Genomic DNA, 22,663 nt, shown 5'->3' with positions numbered 1-22,663 from the left:
CTGTGAAAACAGATACTTCATTGACACAACATACTAACAAAATTATCTTAAAAGTGGCTTAAAACTTTTGAGATAGAGTGCATACACATAAGACACATACTGGGACATCATTGTAAGCAGGGTCTCCCTCTGCTTCTTCATTAGCATTTATTTCTCTGTGTCTGTCCCAGCAAGGGAGTGAATGCTATTTCATTAAGTGTAAGAGGTCAGAACAAGAAAGAATAATAGAAAGAGATAAGAAAAAACTAAGAGATTTAGCATTTCAAGACGTTTTAAGAGTCTTAGAAGACAAGAATGATATCTAGATAGAAATCTATGTAGAGAAGAAAACGCTTAATGGGAATGATAATTGCTAATATACAGAGACAGTGACTCTTTCCATAAGTGATGGAACAGATCCAACAAAAGAGAAAGTGGGCAAGTAAAAAATAAAACACGATATTCCTCCCACTACTAAAATAAAACATCCTTTGACCTTGTTACAAAATGTCTTGGCATTTTTCATTTCCCAGAAATGACTGGAAAACAAGAATGTTACAACAACGAGATACCACTACACACCCATTACAGTGGCCAAAATCCAGAGCACTGACAGCACCGAATGCTGGTGAGGGTGTGGAGCCACAGGAACTCTCATCCACTGCTGGTGGGAATGCAAATGGTGCGGCCACTTTAAAAGACAGTTTGGCAGTTTCTTACAAAACTAGACATACTTTTACCATATGTTCCGGCAATTGTCCTCCTTAGTATTTATCCAAAGGAAGTAAAACTTATGTCCAATCAAAAACCTGCATGTGGATGTTTATAGCAGCTTTATCCGTAATTGCCAAAACTTGGAAGCTACCAAGATGTCCTTCAGTAGGTGAATGGATGAATAAACTGTGGTCCATCCAGACAATGGAATATTATTCAGAGCTATAAAGAAATGAGTTATCAAGCAATGAAAAGGCTGCATACTGTATGATTCCAACTCTATGACATTTATGAAAGGCAAAAATTTTAGATACACTAAAAAAAAAAAAATCAGTGCCAGAGGTTGGCGGGGAGGAAGGGATGAACAGGTGGAGAAAAGAGGATTTTTAGATCATTGAAAAATACTCTGTATGGCACTATAAGGATGAATACATGCCATGACACCTTTGTCCAAACGCACAGAATGTACACCACCAAGAGTGAACCCTAAGGTAAACTATGCCCTCTGGGTGATGATGGCGTGTCAGTGTAGGTTCATCAGTTGTAACAAATGTACCAACCGGTGGGGATATTGTCAGTGAGGGAGGCTGTGCGTGTGTGGGGAAATCTCAGTATTTTCTGTTCAGTTTTGCTGCTAACCTAAAACTGCTCTAAAAAATAAAGTCTAGGGCTTCCCTGGTGGCGCAGTGGTTGAGAGTCTGCCTGCCAGTGCAGGGGACACGGGTTCGAGCCCTGGTCTGGGAAGATCCCACATGCTGCGGAGCAACTAGGCCCGTGAGCCACAACTACTGAGCCTGCGCGTCTGGAGCCTGTGCTCCGCAACAAGAGAGGCCGCGATAGTGGGAGGCCCGCGCACCGCGATGAAGAGTGGCCCCCGCTTGCCACAACTAGAGAAAGCCCTCGCACAGAAACGAAGACCCAGCACAGCCAAAAATAAATAAATAAATAAATAAATTTTAAATAAATAAATAAATAAATAAAGTCTATTAAAACACCAAACAAACAAGAACGGGTGTGTGTATTACTGCTGGCTGTGGTGCAACTGATTCTGACAAGTGAGAAAACTTTGGCAGGAAAAGAGGACCATCCAGCGAGGCCTTTGTAGGTTTGAGCACAGAGAGCAGAGCCCAAGAAGGAAAGACCGTGACAGCAGCCTAGAAGGCGGGGAGTACAAACTTGGAGAAATGGGCTAGGCCTGAACGGAATGTCCCCTAGATTGTTCATGATGAGCGTTATTTCCAGACACCAATTAAACATAAATTTATTCCCCCCAGTGTCTGATTTGTACTTAATCTTCGCCTTCCCTTGCTCATGGACCTGGATCTGGGCACACAGCAGCCCAAGGGCAAGGGCAGCAGAGTGGCCTCGGGCGGGAAGACCTACCCCTGCGCTCTCTCCACCAGGTGCTCGACAACTCGCATCGGAAGCCGGACACTTGACCTTCACCTGATAACTTAACGTTTGTGGTGCCGAGGAAAAAATCACAAAACAGGAAAACATCAACAATGCAGAATGTACGCAGAGGTGGGATGAAGGACAGACAGATCACAGTAAAGGCACGTGATTCACCAGGCATAAGAGCGAGGCCAGCGGAGAGCACGTGGGGACTGCAATTGGCATTTTTGTCCGGTTTGTTTAATGAAGGAAGAAACGGACTGAACTGGTATCCACATGAGGCCTGTCTCCGGAACTTCTCACATCTCTTTGTTACTAAAAAATTAAAGGAAAAGAAAGTCTTGGGAATCTTTAGATTTACCAGTAAGGAAATTACTGAGAACCGAGGAAAACGTCTGTCTTCAACATTCCCTTTGACTGTCACTTCTAAGAGAACACATGAAAGCGTGGCGGACAATCTGGGTCCCCCATCAATCCGCAGCTCACAACAAAAGTTTTCTCCATAACGTACTAGAATTGTAATGACCGCACGTGGCAAAAGGAGATGAAGGCACATCACTGCCTGGGGTTTAGTTATTTTGGAGAAAATCATAGGTTTTTGTACTTATGCCTTTGCTTTCACTTACAATCTCTTTAATGAACCCAGATGAGAAAAGTTCCCAGCCGGGATTTCAGATCATTTGTTGTTATGCAAAAATCTGAAAGCTAAAAGATAACTTTTAGTCATAACGGAGCAATGATGAGTTTAGGGGACAATTTTTTTCACCTAACTGTGAACCCAAATACATTTTTAAAGTATTTCGGGGAGAAAGGGCAAATATAATACAAAGCAGAATGTCAACTACGCAAGCATTCGTTTTAAAGATTTACATGGACGCATCTTGCACTACATTGGTATTTTCTCATTGCTCTTTTGAGTTTTTTGTTTTATTTAGTTACAGATTACAAATGCTAATGAGAAATTCACAAAAATAAGGCTTTAAACAGATAGGAAATCAAGGTGGATGGTGTATTCATCAAAAAGAACAGCACAATAATAAATACATGACTGCAGAATCCTGCAGATGAGCCCTGATTAAGGGGACCTTGAGGATGGCAACCCTGTGTCTGTACTTCAGCTTTCGGCTGGCTGCGGTCTTCCTAACCTATATTCCCATTTGATGCTGCTCAGGTCCCTGGTCCCTGAAGCTCCAGGCCAGCCCTCTCCCCGGGCACCTTCACAGAGAAGTGATTCCCGGGCTCTGGGCCCAGGCTTCCTCTCCCTGGTCAGATTCCTCAGGGGTTGATGGAGAGAAGCAGGAAGCAGCGGAGACCCAGCCACAGTGCTTCTCCCTTCCTGCTCCCCGGACAGCCCTGCACCCCTGGCCATCCCACCTCCTCCCACCGTGAAACTGAGCTGGACTGGGACCAGCGAGAGATAGTCTGGCCTCCAGCACCACCCAATGCATCTTCAACAGAGAGCACAAGGACGGAAGAGGACACGACAGCAGTCTCTGCAGCACAGCGGAAAGACAGCTCCACGCCACTCGTGTCTGGAGCCTGGAGGAGAGAGCACCGACCATCAAACACGTCTGGAGCCTGGAGGAGAGAGCACCAACCATCAAACACATGTGGAGCCTGGAGGAGAGAGCACCAACCATCAAACACGTCTGGAAAGTGTTAACAGTCAGCTGCACCAGCCTCTCGCTGAGTTCCCTTTCACGACTAGTGTCCCACCTCAAAATTAAATAAGATCACCTGACCGTGTTCTCTTGTCAATGTTCTGTCCGTAGCTTCAGTGCAACTGTTTTATTTATCAGGGGTTAAGGTCAAGGGGACCCAGCAGAGCCATTCTTTTTATGGGTTTGGAAATGCGACGCACATCTGAGTAGATATACATTTTCCCTGATTCTTTCTATTTCGATTCCTTATACTCATCCCCTGCCCCACCCCATCCACCAAACTCAGAAGCAATGACTGGAGAAGAACTCATAGGCAGTTCGCTTAGGAAGGGTGTGCAGTGGGACTCTTTCCTCACCGCAAGCCCTAGCCGTAACTCAGGGAATACTGGAACAGAATCTCACGATGGATGGAGAAACAGCTTATAGTACATTGCAACTGAACCTTGGGAAAAGCCACATAATTTGGACAATTTATGCATGTTTCATTTTTGCTAGGCTACAAGCTTACTTCATTATTTTACCACTAGGGTAGTTCAATGTGATAACTACAGTACAAAGACTGCTGTTCATTCTCTTACCATCTTTAAAAGGCTGGAAATTGCATCAATAATCAGAGATTAGAAGATGTTATCAGATTGGGATTGACATATATACACTAATATGTATAAAATGGATAACTAATAAGAACCTGCTGTATAAAAAAAATAAATAAAATAAAATTTTTAAATTAAAAAAAAAGATGTTATCGATTTTCTGAGCCAAGTAGACGGAATTAATTGCTTAACAAGCAAACCAAATCAAGAAAAATGCACAGCATTTCCATCATTACAGATTTTGAAGCAGGTATGTAAATATTGAAAAATCATTGTCAAATTTTTTTCTTAATTTTGTATATATTGTGACAAAATATTCCAAAATAATGTTATTTCAACATTAGTCCTATGTCATACACATTATTATGGTCCCCAAATCAGGCATTATTTCTACTTGTTATTTCTGTAACTGTTTGTTTTTAAGAAGATTTATCTCTTTCAGTCTCAGTATCTTTATAAAATTGGGACACATTATGATAATAATTATTATTACTTACCCCCTAGACTACTATCTCAATGACTGCACTAAAACAGTAACATTGTTTCAGGAGTCTGTTTAGCAGGGGTGCAAAAATGTATGCCTCTATTCTGTCTTTTCTTTCTTTTGTCCAACTTCCCTGAAGTTAATCTTCAAAACATTTCTGCAATGTTTTTGTTGATTTCTGCTTTTTTGCAGAAGTATTGCTCTGATTGCTTTACTGCCAAAAACAACCAAAAAAGCACTTCTACCTGTAGTGGGAAGTTTGTGAAATTACTTGCTGCTGCTGTCTTCCATCAAAGATACTTGGTCAAAAAGATAATATTTTGTCAACATCCTCTGGCTGGAAATTAACACAAAGACTGACCTCTCTCCTGGGACAGAAATATACACGTTAAGAAAGCCAAGCCACCAACGAGTTTTCTCCACAAAAGTGTTCGGAGAAGGAGAGAAAAATGAATCTTCAGCCTGAATTTTAGGTTAGTGTTTCGAGAAGGACCCACTGGAAATTCGAGAGACTTCTGAGAAGCAGAGAAAACTTCATACTCGGCTCCAACTCCCTGCGAAAGCTTTTGAAGATGCCTTGGCTTTGGTGAGGTGCAGGCCTGGTAAAGAAGGCGTCTCCCGGGCTGGCCAGCTCCAGGCCCGTCCACGCAGCTCCATAAACCCCCAGCGGGACGTTGTTGGGAGTCTGTATTCTCCCCAAACCAACAAAACCAAGGTGTTCTCAGGCACCACCAGCGTTCTTTCTGGGCAGAGAATACCAAAGTTTTCTTCTTCTTGATGTTTTTTTTCCCCATTTTTTACAGACAGAATCACTAAAGATTCCAAAAGAAGCATGCAAAACACAAAGCATGGCTCGACGGGATCAGTGTGCACGTACAAGATAAGCACAAGGAGCCGGGTTAACCAAGGATGCCCCCAGTCTCACCGATTTGCAAATTGCAAGTGCCGTTAGAGAAAAATGGCCCGGTTGTTAGGGCCTTCAATACCCATCATGAGTCATTAGACAAAACACCAGAATTCTGTACACTTTCGCACGCTCCAAACCACCTTGAGCATTTCAAGCCATGCGGCTCCACCAAACGTGCAGAGCTTCCTTTCCTTGGCGATGCAATAAAAAATAGTTCATGATGCTTAAAGATAAGGCTTATCTACTGGAGAAAAATCTAACTTTGGTAAAGCGCCAGGATTTTCCAATCATTCCTTCTAGCGGAGGAAAGATGAAGACGGGTTTTCTCCTGCCTACGTGGGCATCGTGCCTCCCCTGAAAGGACATTCCCATCAGGTGGGAGGGTGGATACTCAGGAACGAAACCCGGGGGCGGGGGTACTTTTCTCAAGTCCCACCAACGAAGAACTAGTCTCCATATCCTGCTGCTGCTGAAGCAGTTACTTGAGAACATGAGGTTATCGGCAGAGTCACACCGAATTTGCTTAGATTCAGAAATCCCTTAATAGAATAATTTAAGTTTAATTTTTAAGGTGTTATTTCAACAAACAAATTTCAAAGTTATAGGGAGAAAAATTCTGATTCCAAACTGAGCTGCGTACACCAATTTGCGTCATTCTCTTTTCGAGACTGCACTGAAATAACAGCCCAGATGGTCAATACAAATAAATAAACCCATGACAATCAAAAGGCCAGAATGGGAGAGGTCGCCAACAGACAGGAGATTTCAGCAAATTCTGGAAACATGTAAAACGCATGGGAGAGGGCTGACAGATGAGACAGACAGGGAGAGGCGTGGGGCAGGACCCACCGGATTCTCTGGGCCCAGAGACCCTGTGCGGTGCCGGGGGCAGGAGCGCAGGAGGGAGCCGCAAACAGAGAGGCTCAGGAAGTCCCTCTGTGGATGGAGACACACAGTCAATCGGTAGCTGCCACCCCTATAAGGACACCAGCTGCTAAGAGGAAAGCACCATATATATAATTCTTAAAGAAACTGAACAAACTGACAGAAGAAAAAGGATGGATTCTGTGTGGAGCTGAACTCAAGAGAAGCCGTTCTCATTCTAGTATTTTGGGAGGAGAAATCTGTCATTTTCCCACCCAACTGTCCAAACTAAAATTCCCACCAAGGGGAAATTTTGTAAGAAAACAGACCTACCTACAGGAGCACAGAGGAAGCTCAGACCATCTACCCAATGTCTTCAAGTATGAACAGACAACCAAGGAGTACAAGGCAGAAGAGGTTAGTCAGGACCATGACAAAGAAAGACCAAGAGAAAAAGAAGGAAAACTAATCCCAGAAGAAACAGGGAAATTCAAAGAACTAAGGAAAAAGGAAAAAGTAACAAAACAGATTATGATGAATACACTCAGAGATCTTTCAGGAAATATCAGTGTATATATTTCTTTAAACAACAGGAAGGAGACTGAAAGCCCTGCCTTTCTTGTTAGTCAGTTCCCGACCCCTTCAAGCCCTGCGTGGATCCTAAGATGAGAACCTCCCCCGCCTCGATAAAGGCAGGACCTGCCATCCCTGCTGTAGGGCCTGGGTGGGTTCCCAAACGCCCGTCAGGCACCAGCAAGTCCCTTTCCAGCTTTGTAGCTTTCAGTGCTGCTGTTTAGTAAAAATAGGGCAGGGCCTTGTATTTCTCAAAACACATCAAACTTCAACGTGTAAAATTTTCTATATTTAATTTAAATATGCCACATTTAAAAAAAAAATAGGGCAGGGGGTTTGCGAGTCTGGTGGTTCAGTGGGCGTCTTGCTACACAGGAGGAAAGTAACGTTGATTCATCAGCAGAATGTCCCCCAAATTAGAGGTGATGCCCCAGGCTTTTTGAGGTTATTGGTCATCGTGTAGCTACACCTTGACTTTGCCAGCGTGGGCCTCACTGCTCACACCTGCTAAAGCCAGAGACGGAGTCCCAGGAAAGGGAGTTAGAGCCTGAAAGAGCCTTTTTCCTGCCCAGACCCTACACTTCCTCACATGCCTCCGGCAAAACAAACAAAACGAAAGCATGTAATTTTATGCATTACGATTCCTGTGCTTCTATATGCAAATAGGATTGGAGTAACAGTATGAGAAAGTGGTTGACTAGCTCTCTTTATCTTTCAATTTTACCCTCTGTTTTGTGTATTAATATTGAAGGGCATCCTTTCAGAAACCTACAAACTCCTAATTCAGATTTTTTTCAGATCTATTTTAATTCAAGTAGATTCCTGATTAAGTTGAACTATGTAATTCTTCATTTGCTTTCTTTTCAGGAAAAAATACCGTATCGTCAGCTAAAGACACAATAAACGTGTTAATATGAGGCATTAGAAGACACGAAGTAGATTATCCTCATCTGATAGAAGACAAAACAAAAGGAGGCTGTCCAAGTGTTCCCTTGGTGTCCACTGTTACTTAATGAAGCGTTATTAAGACAGAATCTTCATCAGAAAAGTGCACACATCCTGACTTTCCCCAGAGAGAAGGCAGCTGTGTAGCGACCACCCAGGAAGAGCAAAAAAAGACAAAGGCTTGCTAGACCTGCAGAAGCCTCTGCAGCCCCAATCCCTCCCTCTCTCCAAAGGTAACCGCTGACTTCTCAATACTATGTCTAGTCCTGCTATCTGTTTTTGAACTTCTCCTAAAAACAAAATCAAAGTATGCCCTTTTCAGTGTCTGGATTCGTTTTTCTCAAAATGTTTCTGAGATTCATATGTGTTGTATAGTATTCTACTTTATGGATACACAACAACTGATTTCTCGTTCGTTGTTGGATCCTTGGATAGTGTCCAGGGCGCAGCTATTATAAATGACACTTCCGTCCACACTGAAGAACATGTCTTCTGGTCACATAGACGTGCATTTCTGTTGCATCGATAACTAGACATGGAACTGATAGGTCACGGAATGTGTGTGTTCAATTGTAGAAGTTTCTGTGCCATACGTTTTCGAGGTGGTTTCACCTCATTTGTGAAGTGCTGTTCGCCTCTGTTGCCCTATTTCCATTGAGTTATCCATCTTTTCTCCATTGATTTCAAACCACAGAATGTCTTGAGTAACTCCATTTTATGGTACAAAGGTGCAGACTCTGCTTCTTAGGCTGACAACAAAATGTCCCGATCTCCAGGACAGCCGCTGTGTTGTATAAACAGAATATGCAAAGCGGAAGTAAAGGATGTCTAAAGAGTCAACACTCACAGTCTCTCTAATTTCAGAAGGTAACCAAAGTCTCTGGCTGCGGTGTTTCTATTTGGCTGACATGAAGATACTTGGGAGGCAAGAAATCAAATTGGTTATCCCCTGGCCTGGTGAGTAAGATAAAAAGGTCTGAGGAATTAGCCGTAGCTTCAGCTGACGTTCAGCTCTGAGGGATTTCACGTCTCTCCTGCTCGTCGCAGCCCTGGGTCTAAAAACCTGACGTTCGGACCGGAACTGGAAGAGGTAACTTGATGTGGCCCTTTTCTCAGGTGAATATCCTGAACGGAAAGATGCTGGGTAGGCGGGGGGGGGGGGGGTGGGGGGGGGTGGCGGGGGTACACTTCTACTCCTTAAAACTTTTCAAGTGAAGCCAGACTAATAACTGAGATTGGAGTCATAACATGACACATTGCAAGTGACCACATGCTCATTTATATTTCAGAACAGAGAGAATTTTCCTGTCTAGAGAAGACAAAGAATGACGTATCTGATGTACTATGATGATTATTTGAAATGAATTAACTATACTGCTGGAGGAGATAGGAGAAGTAACGTGTCCTGTTTTCATCCCTTTAGAATGAGACCCTTTCAGCCCTCAGTGTCCCGCTGCAATTCATCCAGTAGCAGTTTCCAAAGCTGCCATTTCAGAAAGGCTTCTCTTGAAGTCAGAGCAGCACAGCTGAAGACGGAAGGTTTGCGTTTCCCTCAGAAATCCTGTGATGGAATGGAGAAGCCCGCCTTCAAAGCAGAGGGCTGAGCAAAGCGAATCTTAGATCCACTGGTGAGGCTTCACACTACACTACAGAATTTCACCATCCACCCTGCGCCTCACTTCTGAACACAGACTTTTCAAATCATCAAAATGACACCGACGGGGATCGCCAGCAGTCCGCAGGGAGCCACCTGCAGAAAGCGCCCCAAACACAAAAGGCACCACGGAAAGGAGCAAACCAAGTCTCACACCGCTTCGTGCTCCTACAGAGGACGTGGCAAATCACGCCTGACTTCTCAGCAGGAAGCTCTGGGACTGGAAGTGAGGACACACGAAAAGAGAAGCTTTATGTTTACATGTTTACCTAAAATCTGTTTATTTAATCACAATGAGAAATATTTTTGAAAGAAGAAAATAAAAACATTAAAGGGAAAGAAACACCTCTACTTTACTCATAGGCTTCTTTCCTATAAAATCATTATTACAGGACCAGCACTTCAGACACTTAACACAAAAGCATAATAATTACAGTAGAACGAAAGGATGTTGTTGGAAAGGAACAATTTCCAACTGCTTTAGATTGGAGCCTAAAGTCAGAGCTGCACCCTCTGAAATTTGGCATCATGGCTGGTGGTCACAAGCATTCTTCCCAAGGCGTCCACACCTGTTATAAAACCTACAACGGGGACACTGTGTAAGACGCTGCAGTGATTGCTTTAGTATTTGCAGAAGACAGCTTTGTAACTTCACACACACACTCACATGAATGCACACTCACACGTACACACACGGCCTCTACAAAATCCCGACCTCCCTGATGGGTCCAGCACAGAAACGAAGAAGAGCCAGGAGGAGCTGCCGAAGCAGGAGCCGAGACGGGGTGGGCGCTGGGGGGCGACGGGGAGCAGAGGCGGGGGGGGGGGGGGGCCGTCAGCGACCCCGGCGAAGGGCGCTTTGGAAAGGGTTCCATGGCAGGACGTTTCTTCCCGGTGAAATGCACGGCATCGCTGGGCCCCAGGCTCACTCAGGCAGAGTGCAAATGGACACTTTACGGTGCATATGAACGTGCTGATTAGGGCTCCAAGTTCAGCACGAACTAAATAATAATAGTAGTAACAACACCAAACGTGTACTGTTCTGAGTGCTTTACATGCATTTAGTCATTCTTCATCCTCACAACTACTCTGCGAGGTGGGTCCTATGAATACGCGCATTATTTAAATGGGGAAACTATGGTACAGAGAGGTTAAGTAACTTGCTCAATTTCGCACAGCACGGAAATGCTGGGACCAGAGCTCAGTTCAGGCAGAGCCCAGAGGCCTGTGTGGTGGCACAGAGGTGGCCTCAGCAGACAGCAGAGCAAGCAGCTGAGCAGGTGAACGATGACCTAACAAGGCCGGAGCAAGGCCTTCCTCAGGCATGGAAGCCACGCTCCACGTGGAGAAGTCGGGGGCCCGAGGCCACAGAGCTAATCCTAGTAACTCCAAGCCACAAACAAGGAGCCCTGCTCACACCACCCCTGCCCCCGGAGGCCGCCCCCTCCCCATCAGGGCCAGCCCTGCGGGAGGGAAGGGGTAGGGCTCTTCCCTGAAGAGAGGACCACCTTCCGGGCCTGGAAAGGCCAGTGGGCCCTCAGCAAAGAGGCATAGCCAGGTCTGCCCTTCGGCCACCTAATGCCGCTTCCAGATTTTAAAAGTGAATATTCTGGTTTATGAATGACCTAGGCCCTTCTTTTCCTCTTTCCCACTTTTTAAGCTTCTTTTGAACAGTTCCTTTATTAGAATTTCCCCCATAGATAAAACTGGAGTTCAGCGCAAGCATCTGTCATTAGCACTATTCCGCCATCATTGATCAGACGTGCACCTGTGTGGTTTGCACAGGTACCTGGGTACCTGGACAGAAGGTAACAAAATCAAGAGAGCTTTCTGTTGGGAGGGTGTCTTATACACCAAGCCAACTGAAGTCAGGGCCAGAGACAACGGAAGGGTTAAAATAGCACACAGCATTATATTCAACATCATACCGTGACATTAAGGACAAATCATACAGTTATATTTCTCATCAACAGAATTCGTGATTTGTATTCCACAGTAATTAAAAGAATTGACAAATATTGATTTTTACATTTAAATATTTTATACTAGCAATTTATACTAAGTCCTTCATAAGGAATGCATAATTTCTTCCAGCACAGACCTACCGAGGACCTGCTAATCACAGCCTGTTTATTTCCTCCAATGCTTCCCTGGAATAAATCTCCCCAATTCTAGACTCATCCAGGGATGCCCTGTAGGTCGAATGCTTTCTGCTGGACTTCAGTCTCATACATGGTAGGATAAGCCACTAGTATTTGAATTCACTACTAATGAATGTAGAAAATGCACAAAAGCAGATTTTGTTCCCAGCAGGGAAATAAGACAACCCAGAGAATTCTATTTGATGATAGTGCAGACGTCTTTAAGCTGTTTGTCCACATGACTGGACAAATTTTCTAACAAAATTTTCCCCCCCAAAAATTTTTTTTATTACTTTAATTCAAAACAGTATGATATTTTAAATTAGGTTTGTTTGACATATGTCATGGCTTCAGCCCCATCAAATCAAGATGGACTTAGCTTTGATTTTCACTCTCTGCTCAACTTGATAACATCGCAAGTCTACCCTCTCCTATAACTTTATTTTTACTAGACTGTTGAAAATCCTGACATTTCCAGGCATCTATTACAAGTACATAAATGTAAATGATCACCTGAAAGGATCTGAAATCTGTTTAAATCATTTCAAAGAATTTAGACATAAATGAATTAGTAGCTATTTCTTCATATGTTGAAAGCAGAAAGTTATCACCGTTGTCATTTCATGTTTATCCAAATACAACCTCTCCAGATAATTTCACCTACACCCATGGCTTTAGTTAGTATCTCTATGCAGCAGGCTTACAAACTACATCTCCAGATTTATCTCTAAGATCTAGATTCATACATGCAACAACTTTTTTTTTATTTTTATTGGAGTATAGTTGCTTTACAATGTTGTGTTAGTTTCTACTGTACAGCAAAGTGAATCAGCCATACATATACGTATATCCACTCTTTTTTGGATTTCCTTCCCATTTAGGTCACCAGAGAGCACTGAGTAGAGTTCCCTGTGCTACACAGTAGGTTCTCGTTAGTTATCTATTTTATACATAGTATCATTAGTGTATATATGTCAATCCCAATCTTCCAATTCATCCCACCCCCCACCTTGGTGTCCATACGTTTGTTCTCTACGCCTGTGTCTCTATTTCTGCTTTGTAAATAAGTTCATCTGTACCATTTTTCTAGATTCCACATATATGCGTTACTATACGATATTTGTTTTTCTCTTTCTGACTTACTGCGCTCTGTATGACAGGCTCTAGGTCCACCCACATCTCTACAAACATCCAACAACCTCTTAAACATCCCCTGGATACCTACAAAGGCACCTCGAACCCAGGATGCCCGAAACCCAGTTCATAATCTTCCCCCACCGCACCTGCTCTGCTCGGCGTCACTGCCTCAAACAGCGGAACCCCTCGTAGCAATGTGTGCAGGGTGGCACTGCCACCTCTTCCCTCACTCCTTGCATCCTATGCAACTCCACGTTGTTTTGATTTTGCCCCCGTTTACCTCTTGAATGTACCCCAATCTCCTTTCACCCACTTCTTCCGCTCTAGACCAAGCCAGCCCTCAGGAACTGTGATACCCGAGGGGTGGTCTCCCCACAACCTCCTGCTCCCCTCCTGCGCAAACACTTCTTTAAACTCTTAATGCTTTCGGTTTAGAAGCATTACGGTACGACCCCTTGACGGAGCCCAAGTCCCTTCCTGGTCCTGCCTGAGACATTCCTCCAGCCCCCCACCAGCCCTGTGTCCTTCACCATCTCTCTCCTCCCCCCGCAACCCGGTCTCTCGTATTCACCACACTCCTGCCCACACGGTCTTTGCATGATTGTCTTCTCAGCCTGGTAACCTTTCCCTCCTCGTCTGCCTGATGCCGTCCTACTCAGCTTTTGGATCTCAGCTGTGTCACTTCTTCCAGGAAGCCTTCCCTGAGCCCCTGTCAAATCCCCCTATTCCAGGCTCTCACAGCACCACACAGTTGCGATGTTATGGTATCTGAGTGAGTCTCTGACCCGCGTCTGTCTTCCCTAACTAGATTCTGAGCTCCAGGAAGACAGAGACCACGCCGGGTTTAAGCTCATTCGCACATCCCCAGGGTCCTAGCCCAGGCTTAGTTGACAGGTCCTCAACATACAGCTGATCACTGGGAGAATGAATGACCAGCAGGTATTTTTACACAAGCTTTGCCTTCACAAACATGAACCCTTAGCACATCCTATGGAATAAAACAGAAGATGGGTTTATGAATCTTAATAAAAACTTTCTCAATTAGTATTGGCTCAACATCCTATAAGGGCATCACATTTTCTTGAATAAGAACCGTGACAAATGCTGACGTGAGCCTGACCTTTGTGAGATCTGTGATAATGTCTGTTTCACTGAGTTTCCTAAGACCTTACAGAATCATTAGGCTCAATGAACCTAGAGGACATCTAGCAGATTCTCCGCGGAGTTCTCTGAATCAATCCCATTCCAGGGTGACGTCTTAAAATCACAAGTGTCTGACAGCACTTACGGGGGTAAACGTTTCCTTATACAACCACCCCCCAGGTCTCAGGCCACCAAAATGAGGACACGAGTCCTCCCAGGGCCTCTGAAACATGCAGAGCGAGCCCACGTGGCCTGAGAATGACAACAGAAGTGGTACAGGGAGAAGGGTCGTCAGGGCGAGAAGATACTGCTATGGATTTGCCTCTGGCACAAATGCACTGAGCACGTAAAACCAACACGCTGTGCCGTTGCCGGACATCACCTTGGCAACCCCTCCTGACATGAGAGCAGAGACGGGGCAAGAAGACCCTCTTTGTCTGGATCCCACTGCACCATCAGAAAAGGACCTAAGTTCAGTGCCCCAGCCTTTCTGTGAAAAGGAGCTACTTCTCCTTTCCGCAAAACCTTGAGATCCCAAAGGAGCCAGGAGAGCGGCAGGCAGGGGAGGGTGGGTCCTGCCTGAGTCTGCAGAACACAAGCGAAGGAACTGGCGACTGGAAGCCTGCAGCTGAGATGTCTGAAATAGGAGCTCCACGGTCTCCGAGAAGGAGCAGCGAGGTGGCAGCGGGCGTGGAGGCCCAATGCGCTCTGCCTCCATGTGCCGGATGCAGCCCTGTGACTCCAACTCTCCCTTAAGTCAGGTGACATCAAGATACGCATTTTTCTAGCTTCACTGCACAATAGCAAGTATGAATGATGTTAGAGCAATAAATTATTCATACCGTTTAGAAGTTAATTAAGCATCTGAACGGAGATCTTTATTTCAGAGCACACTAAATTATTCCAAGTGATTTTAAAGGAAAAATAGACTGAATTATCATAATCCACTAGGCGCAAGAGAAAAGCTTTCGAGTAACTTATTTGCATGCTGTGCTGAATTCAATAACAGTGGATTCTACCACAATGTATTCTAAAAAGGCCTACATTTATCCTTAGTCAACACTAGTTAAAAATCATGCTGTACAAGTCTGAGTCCTCAAGAAGTTACTTCAATCCTAAATTAGAATAGTTACCGAAAAAGTCATGTTTCTAAAGCAGTTTAGATAAAGTCCAACGGAGAGTTGCAAAAAGTTTTTCACCCTCTTATTTCAAGTCTGTATTTCTTTTTTTTTTTTTAATAAATTTATTTATTTAGGCTGCATTGGGTCTTCGTTGCTGCGCATGGGCTTTCTCTAGTTGCAGTCAGTGGGGGCTACTCTTTGTTGCAGTGCGCGGGCTTCTCATTGAGGTGTTCTCTTGTTGTGGAGCACGGGCTCTAGGTACGTGGGCTTCAGTAGTTGTGGCACGCGGGCTCAGTAGTTGTGGCTCGCAGGCTCTAGAGCGCAGGTTCAGTAGTTGTGATGCACAGGGTTAGTTGCTCCGCGGCATGTGGGATCTTCCCGGACCAGGGCTCGAACCCATGTCCCCTGCAATGGCAGGCGGATGCTTAACCATTGCGCCACCAGGTAAGTCCCTCAAGTCTGTATTTCTTTTTGCCTGAACTCATAGCTGTAAATGGTCCATCTAAACTAAGTCTCCTCTTTCCTGCCTCCTATGTCAGATTATCTGACAAGCCTCCAGAGAATGTGCTGATTATAGCATCCCCTTGTTAGGTTCACTAACGTCTCCCCCGCATTTTCCGCTGGAGTGAAGGTTTCCCAAGATCTGGTACCAACGTGTGACTCACCTCAACCCTCACAGGAGTCTAATCACCCTCTAACCAAATTTCTACTTGCTTATCCCTCAATCTCCCCCGAGCTTTTTGTTCCCTACAATGTCCAATGTTTAAAATATTTTCTCGTGCATTTAGGCTCAATTCAAATGGTACCTTCTCCGCTGAGAACTAGATGATTGCTAAGGTCAAAGGTAACTTCACTTTGCCACGATCCTTTAAGCCTACTGAACACTCGTGAGCTTTACCGAGTGTCTGTGAAGTGTAAGACAAGATCTGGACCTTTTCAGAGATTAAAGTCTGGCAAGAGGTAGAACACAAGAAATCAATGACCACATCTCACAGGATATGTATTCTGATAATGGGATGCAGGGACGACCACGAGAGAAGAAAGGATCTAAACCAGATTTAAAGACAGAGAAAGGCGTGCAGAGAATAGGATTCTTTAGCTAGTTTTTATGGACAAGCCGTACTCACTGGATGCAAAAGAGGAAAGATGGTTCAGGAAGCCGGAAGACAAGTGTATTGAGCACAGAGGCAGGAAGGAGCACGGCTCTTCCAGAACAGCAGGGGAGGGCCGGAGGCCTAAGTGCCTTCGGAGGTTCAGGAAGATGGAGCTGGGAAGCAGAGCCCTTGTTTCCTTTGTGCTCAACAAGGAAGTTTGAACTTTACCCTGAAAGCTATCAGAACACATTACAAGATTTAAAGAAATGGAATTTCTTAATGAAATTTTCATTATAAAGACATCATTCTGGTAGCAGTGTGAACAAAGTGGAAACTAGCTTGAGAGGGAGACACACACACAAGCTAGACTAGTGGTTTCAACTCAGGAACAAAGGACATTTGGTGACATGTGCACATATTGCTGTGTGTCACGACTGGAGCTGATGGTGCTACAAGCATCTCATGGGAAGAGGCCAGGAGGTCACTCTACATCCTGCAAGGGCAGGACGGCCCCCCGTCCACAGTGCCCAGGTAGCCAAGGGCCGAGCAAGAGCCTGGTTTGATCTTCAAGCAGGAAAGGGTGGTGGTGACTTTTGGTGACAGTGTGTGGACCACAGGCTGCAGGGTTGCTTCCAAGCCCAGAAAAACAACACGATGGGAAGCAATTAAAAGGGTGCCAGAGAAGAAGAGGTGGTACATATATACAATGGAATACTACTCAGGCATAAAAAAGAACGAAATAATGCCATTTGCAGCAACATGGATGCAACTAGAGATTATCATACTCAGTGAAGTAAGTCAGACAGAGACAAATATCACAGGATATCACGCATATGTGGGATCTAAAATGTGACACAAATGAACTTATCTACAAAACAGAAACAGACTCACAGACAGAGAGAACAGACTTATGGTTACCAAAGGGGGAAGGATGGGGGAGGGATACATTAGGAGATTGGGATTAGCAGATACACTACTCTATATAAAATAGATAACCAACAAGGTCCTACTTGTTGAACACAGGGAACTATATTCAATGTCTTGTAATAATCTGTAACGGAAAAGAATCTGAAAAAGAATATATATGTGTGTTTATATATGTATATGTACCTGTACGTATGTTTATATATGTATATGTACACATGTTTATATATGTATATGTACCTGTACACATGTTTATATATGTATATGTACCTGTACGTATGTTTATATATGTATATGTACCTGTACACATGTTTATATATGTATATGTACCTGTACGTATGTTTATATATGTATATGTACCTGTACGTATACATATATGAACTGAACCACTGTGCTCCACACCAGAAGCTAACACAACATTGTACATCAACTATACTTCAAAGCAGTGTTTTTAAAAAGGGCACCAGAGGAGAAGAGGAAGCGTTAAAATAGCAGCAAACGGAGGCAGACCCCGCAGAGGAGGGCCGGGGGGACAGAGGGAAGGGCACGGCCGGGAAGCCAGCGTCCCAGGGCAGCAGGCTGGCCACACGCGGGAGGCTGGCGGACGTGGGAAAGCCGGGGGACAGCGGGACCTTGGCCCTCGACGTCCGCCCGAGGGTGAACGGCAGAGCCACCGCAGTGTCCGAGGAGCGGCTGAAAGAAGGCGGGGGAGCGCCTCCCGAGCCGCCGCCCCGGCGGGATGAGGGCTCGGCGCGCCCGCAGCGCTGGGCTGTGGTCCTGGCCCGACTCGGCCTTTCCGGGACCCCCGCCTGTCGGCGGCTCCGACCCGCCCCAGACGCCATCTTCCGCCCGAACAGCGGCGGCGGCTCCGCCCCCTGTGCTGGCCACGCCCCCTCACGCAGCCCCTCGTGCGGCACGCGCAGCGCCCCGCCCCCAGCGCGCTCCCCCTTCCGTGCACACGCGTGCACACGCGTGCACACGCACTGCGGCTGGGCCGGGGCGGGGACGCTCCCTGAGGCCGCGGAGCCCCTAGCGCAGAGCTCAGGCGCTTCTAGGAGCCGCTGGAAACGTGCCCTGCGCCCATCTGCCATCCTGATCCCCCCACCCTCCCCCTCTCGGCCGACGACACCTCCCTCCAGGTGCTCATGTCAAAGTCCTGAGAGCCCCCCCCCCCGGGTTCTTCTTCCCGACGTCTCCGTCCAAGAGGTTCTTTCCGAAACACCCAGAAAGCGCACCACGCGAAAGCCACACTGCCGCCTCCCCGGCTGGGGCCCCCTCTGTGGCCCAGTCTACACCGGGGGCGCCCGAGCTGCCCCCACGCCCTCGCCCGGCCCCAGTCGACTGTCAACACAGAAGTCGGAAGAGGGCAGAAGACGCAGAGGCCGCGGGATCTTTTAAGGCCGGTCAGAGGAACCCCGTCACCTCCTCCTTCAACCCCCGCAGGGCTCCCTCAGAACCAGAAGCAAGTCACTGGGCACAGGACAGGGCAGGGCCGCCCCCCCGATCCCCGAGGTCCGGGGCTAACTGAGCCTGTCTCTGCCCCTTGGCCCGGCCACGCGGCATCGGGCCAGCCCCCCACGGTGCCCGCCCCGTGCCCTCCCCGGGCACACGCACCCTGTTCCCACCCGCCCAAGTCTTGGGTGAAACGCCCCCCCTCAAGGGAGCCTGCTCCGGCCCCTCCCAACCGCTCCCTCCCGTTCCTGCTCGTCTGTGGAAACACACTGTCAAATCCCTGCCTCAGACGTGCACGATGCCCTACAGTATCTTGCCTGTCGCTTGTATCGCTTGGCTTCCCTGACAGAACGTCTCCCTGGTAGATCTGCACCTGTTTGAGGAAGTGATTAAAGGGTGGAGGGTCGGGGAATTGATGCCATCAGAACAGAGGTGTCGGAAGGGATGAACGAGGCCTGGGAGGAAGCGGCAGCAGGTGTCACACGACGCAGGGACTTTGGGGGACGGGATGGCACAAGGGCGAGAGTGCGAGCTTGGGGCCCGGGAGCCCCCCTCGTCTCCTGCCTCGACCCCTTACTGTCTCTGCACGACGGAGTACACGAGGCCTCATTTCAGGGTGGTTAGGGTCACATATGGAAGTCACTCGGCACCTGCTGGATGGACGGCAGATGGCCGTGCAGCTGGCGGGAAGCAGAGGGCAGACGAGGCTGAGGGAAGCCACACGCTCGGAGCTGCGGAGCGGGGCTTGGAGGAGGGGGTCCGCCCAGGGCTGCCCCCCGCCTCCTTTCCCTCATCCGGCACACCCGGGGGTCCAGGGCCCCCTGAGAGAAGCTGCTGACGTATCCCCACACGTGACTCCCAGGGCAGTGCCCTTTGTGAAAACCCGGGGGCACAACTAGGGTTAGTGCTGAGGCCAAAGCAGGGCCTCCCTCCGCCTGCTTCCAAATCTGCACCGCGGGACCCTCCTCGGGCTTATCTTCAGAGGCAGGCCCGGGACTGGAGAGCACACGCCAAGGCCACTTAGCAGCCAGGCGGCCTGGGGGCACGCCAGGCCACAGGGACGGGGCAGGGGGGCGGGGCAGAGACCGCACGACGGGCAGGCCTCCACTGCGGCCACGTGGGACGACACTGGTCCAGAACATCAATCACCACCCCTTCCGATCCACTCCCCCGTCTGTGGGGAGGGGCAGGGGAAGGAGAGAACGCGGCACCGCCTTGTCGGGGACACAGTGGAGAGCGAGCTTCAGGATGAGCCCGAGAGAAACCAGGCGAGGGAAGAAGTGGATACCCGTCCCCAGGGTACCGTGTTCGTTATGCTTCCTCCAAGCTCCCAACTCTAAGGCCCCATCATTTGGCCAAGGCACTCGCTAAAATATTGTAGCGGAATTTAAAGCCAAGGAAATAACTACAGGATCTCACATTTCCATCACGCACCGTCACTTTAGGATACTGTCACAGTGGACAGCCTTCTCAGGTCAGGTGGTTCCTCCTGAGATCGTTCCCATAAAATCTCCTCAATGGGGGGCTACACACAATTTACACATCTACTGAAACTTTGAAAATGGTAAAAGTATAGAGTACTTCAGGTCAGAGCAGCGTAATGTGGAAATTTCAGAGTTTGTGCCGTGAAGGAAAGAGAACAACCAAGTTAGACCCAGTGAGGGAAGAAATATACTGAAGAGGAGGAGGAGAAAGGAGACGCCACCTGCTACGAGAAGACGAGCTCAGAAGTAGACCGGATGCAACGTGAGCCCCAGGACCCTGGGACGTAAGACAGCACAGCCAGAAGCCACACAGGAAGGGTCGACATCAGAAGGAGGAAAGAGCTGCTCAGCCATAAAAAAGAACGAAATTTCGCCATTTGCAGCAACATGGATGGACTCAGAGGGCATTATGCTGAGTGAGATACGTCAGACAGAGACAAATACTGTGTGATATCACTAATAACGTGGAATCTAAAAAAATACAACAAACTAGTGAATATAACATGAAAGAAGCAGACTCACAGATGTAGAGAAGAAACTAGTGGTTACCAGTGGGGGGAGGGAGGCCCTATAGGGCTGGGGGGATGGGGGAAGGCACAAACCACTGGATGTAAGATGGGCTCAAGGATGTATTTATTGTACAACATGGGGATATAGCCAATACTCTGTAATAAATGTAAATGGAAAGTAACCTTTAAAAATTGTATAAAAATAATTCTTTTAAAAAAAGGAAGAAATAGTCCAGCATGTCCGTACCTGGTGCAGAGAGTGTAGACGTGTTGTGAGGATAGTGTAGATAAAGGATGGTCTCCAAGGAGACGAACAGCATCCTGGAAGGGTTCACACCTACTCGTTAGAGGACGAGCTCCTTTCCCCCAGCCTCCAGAGTTTCCATGCAAATAAAATCAATTTTGTAGGAGCATCAGGAGGATGAGATTTGTCCAAACAGAATGGACTCCGGCCGACAGGGAGAGTCACAGGTGGCAGGTGAGGTGAAAGGGTGCTGATGCCGGCTGAGGTCTGGGGGCTCCTGGCCACGCCAGGCCCTGGGCTTCCTGTCTCGTCCTCAGCCTAAAGGGCCAGATTAGAGGAGAGAGGGCTCTGAGGATGGAGCAGAGAGGAAAGCACAGGAGGCCGGGGCCTTACACCCAAGCCCACAGCGCCAGGGCCCGTCCCTTCCCTCCCCTTCCGTGAGCGTCGCTTCAGAAGCAGCTGCGCTAACCTGCGGGTGAGGCTGGCGCCTCAGCCGAGGGCCTGGGGGCGTTGAAGTCTGGCGAAGGAGGACCAGAAAATCCTCAGTTCTCTCACCAGTACGCCTTCCCTGCCTTCTTTTTACCACTGGACACAAGCATTACATGCGACCACTGTACCCGTAACAGAACTCTCCAAAAGGAAACAGGATGAGGCTATAGTAAAAGTTACTCAAAACTCAACAAGGGGACGTCCCTCGTGGCGCAGTGGTTAAGAATCCGCCTGCCAGTGCAGGGGACACGGGTTCGAGACCTGGGCCGGGAAGATCCCACATGCCGCGGAGCAACTAAGCCCGTGTGGCACAACTACTGAGCCTGCGCTCTAGAGCCCGCGAGCCGCAACTACTGAGCCCGCGTGCCGCAACTACTGAAGCCCGCGTGCCTAGAGCCCATGCTCTGCAGCAAGAGAAGCCACCGCAATGAGAAGCCCGCGCACCGCAACCAAGAGTAGCCCCCGCTCGCCGCCAACTAGAGAAAGCCCGCGTGCAGCAATGAAGACCCAACACGGCCAAAACAACAACAACAAAAAAAAAACCCAATACGGGTCACTAGATGCACAAGATTTATACATTTACTATAAACGTCTTTGCTCCCATAATGAGAGAGCGTCGTACTATGGGTAATTGTTTGTCCTCATGTATGCCAGCCTCCTTTTGTTTTAAACTGGCAGCAGAAGCCCAAATCCACTTTCTAAATGCATCCATGGCAAGCCAGATTTCAGTTTGCTCCACGAGATTCGTACCAACTCTAAAATTCCACAATTCTCTAAACGTCCTGGGCTGGAACACACTCTCAACTGAACCATTAAATCCAATTTCCGGCCATGGTTGATTGCCACCTGGGGATTCACACCTCAGAGAGAACTAGAAATGTCTCTGACCAAAGCTTCCCATAAACAGATACTGCTTTCCCTATGCCCATAACTACAGTTTTATTTTATATTTCATTTCTGGATTTAAGCCATATACAGATTACAGGAGGCCTGTCAATCATGAATAGACCAGCTTAAAATAACTGGAAAAGAACCCAGAGCTGTATTCCTCACCGAGGAACTTTGTTGCTATTTGAAATCCTGGGTATATTAGCATTGCTTTGAGAATCAATTGCATGAGAAAGAAATTAATTCAGCTTGTTGTGTCCATTAATAA

General features: G+C 47.2%; 1 protein-coding gene across 18 annotated transcripts in view; it reads right to left on the bottom strand.

Annotated features, from left to right (window-relative positions):
• The window catches only part of LOC309614518 (uncharacterized protein), a 368,580-nt gene that overhangs the window by 235,589 nt on the left and 110,328 nt on the right, over positions 1 to 22,663 (bottom strand). Inside the window, exon 3 of one of the 18 annotated variants that reach the window (XR_014236220.1) lies at positions 562 to 915. The exons of 16 other annotated variants lie outside the window; for them this stretch is intronic. The gene's annotated coding sequence lies outside the window, so the exon portion shown is untranslated. Of the gene's footprint in view, positions 1 to 8; positions 916 to 22,663 lie in introns of those variants that run through there. One more of the 18 variants, XR_014236221.1, reaches the window with a different exon arrangement.

This window comes from Balaenoptera borealis (assembly GCF_965194805.1).
Source record: "Balaenoptera borealis genome assembly, chromosome: 17".
Classification (NCBI taxonomy): domain Eukaryota; kingdom Metazoa; phylum Chordata; class Mammalia; order Artiodactyla; family Balaenopteridae; genus Balaenoptera; species Balaenoptera borealis.
Note: the sequence above shows the minus strand (reverse complement) of the source record. Positions and strands in the feature narration are given on the sequence as shown.